The 1,942-nt window shown below is 54.3% G+C and overlaps 1 pseudogene; it reads left to right on the top strand.

The window, feature by feature from the left end:
- Positions 1 to 398: 398 nt before the first annotated feature.
- On the top strand, positions 399 to 556 carry LOC121856123 (annotated as a pseudogene).
- The last annotated feature ends 1,386 nt before the right edge of the window (positions 557 to 1,942 follow it).

Raw genomic sequence — 1,942 nt, 5'->3', positions numbered from 1 at the left:
TAACAGAGAGAAAGAGAACGGGGCGCTCTTAAAACTACTACTACTCTCCTGATTTGGGCGGTCTCGGGCTCTGCTCTGGCAACTCCAGCAGCGAAAGAGGACAATCCCGGCCCCCGCACCAAAAATAGGTACCACCACGCTGTAGGTGGACCACACTCGGGCGAGAGCGCGAAGACCGGAGGAGGAGGACGGACGGGGCTTTGGACGGCTGCCCGTCCGTTCCTTACTACCGGCGAATAAGCCTCTGGACCCAAAAAGAGTGAAATTCAAGTGTCAAAAAACAACAACAAGCCGTCCGGCCAAACCCAAACCACAAACTTGGGCTATGTCTGTCAAACCCTTGCATTGAGACTCGACCTGTGATGGTTAGTCGCAAAAAGACCAAATGGCAAATACACAACTCTTAACGGGGGATCACTCGGCTCGTGGGTCGATGAAGACCGCAGCAAACTGCGTGTCGGTATGTGAATCGCAAGAATACCAGATACATCGACAAGTTGAACGCATATTGCGGCAGCATATATGAGCTTATGCTTGCCACTCCCTCTGAGAATTCGGAAAATATACATCCATCGGTTACTCTTGAGTTGATTGCCTGCGGCTATTCTCCCCGACCTGTGAGGGTAACCGAACCGAGCTTCACGCCTTGGGGTTTAATATTGTATGCGCCCAAAGCGCGCATAAGCAACAAGCTATCACTAGCAGTCCATGGACTTGGCACCCACATTCAACCACAACAGCGACAGTTGTCGCCCTGCAAACTGGAGGCGCTCACTTTGCCTGCTGCCCACAGAGACACGAATGGCCGTCGGCCGCGCATGGCTGATGCTGCACATGTTCTAAGAGGCACTCCATCCCACGAAGAGGAAACGAAACCGGGTCGGATATCTTTTAAGTAAGCCCCGCCGGAATTTCGTCTATCACCTCGAAAAGAGTGCTTGGCATGCATTGCAGTGGAACCTAAATTGATGAGTGCGCCTGGGCCCGCAGTCTACCATGTAGTGGTGCAGGCAGAGAGATGAGAATGCTTGGGTGACGCCGTGCTCTTCCTCACGCGCTCCTCCACCCTCTCCCACGGTCAGACGCGGTGTAGGCGTTCTCTTTGAGAGTTCGCCACGAGTCCACGTCTATCTCATGACTGGGAGGGAGGCAGGGGGAGTTCTCTCTAAACGCGTTAAAGACGGTGTTGCGCCTCATAACGGCGCTCGCCGGGATAGAGCACTAGTTCTGCAGCCGGAAAGGCCGCTCACGCCAATTAATACTGCGTCTCTCGCTCTCTTTCTCCGGATAAACAAGTGCCACTGCTGTGGCATGCGGGAACGGGGAAAGAGGTCAAAGTTTAAGCGGCAAAGGTGCGGCCGAGTAAGGGCGGAACACGAGCGTATATGCATTAAAACTGTGTGTGTATATGACTCTGCGAGAGATGTTCTGCTGGAACACTTTTCCTATTGGCTATTTACCACTCAATGAGAAGGAACGGAGTCAGGGGTGGGAGTGCCGGCGCCATGGCCGCTGGTACCCCCGCGACAAGCCCCTAAAACCTTCCTGCCTGGTAATGTCGGTGGTGAAGAAAGTCGGTGGCAGAGCGTCTTCCGCTTCGTGGTTGGGGAACTTGTTCCCCCTAAGGATGATGAGACCACGATCGACCTCGTAGTAGGAGAGAGCTACCCGCCAAATTTAAGCATATTAATAAGCGGAGGAAAAGAAACCAACAGGGATTCCCTTAGTAAGGGCGACTGAACCGGGAAAAGCCCAGCGCATAACCTCGATGTCTTCGGGCACGAGGGGTGTTACGTTTCAGAGGGTCCAGCACGCCGTCCCATACCGTCTAAGTCAAGCTTGAAAGCGGCCACTGCCCATGGAGGGTGACAGGCCCGTATGGCGGCGCCCGTGAGGGTACAGATGGGACGGTCGGAAAGGGCCTCTCTGTAGAGTCGGGTTG

The sequence above is a fragment of the Homarus americanus genome, unplaced genomic scaffold (assembly GCF_018991925.1).
Source record: "Homarus americanus isolate GMGI-L3 unplaced genomic scaffold, GMGI_Hamer_2.0 scaffold20302, whole genome shotgun sequence".
Lineage (NCBI taxonomy): Eukaryota > Metazoa > Arthropoda > Malacostraca > Decapoda > Nephropidae > Homarus > Homarus americanus.
Note: the sequence above shows the minus strand (reverse complement) of the source record. Positions and strands in the feature narration are given on the sequence as shown.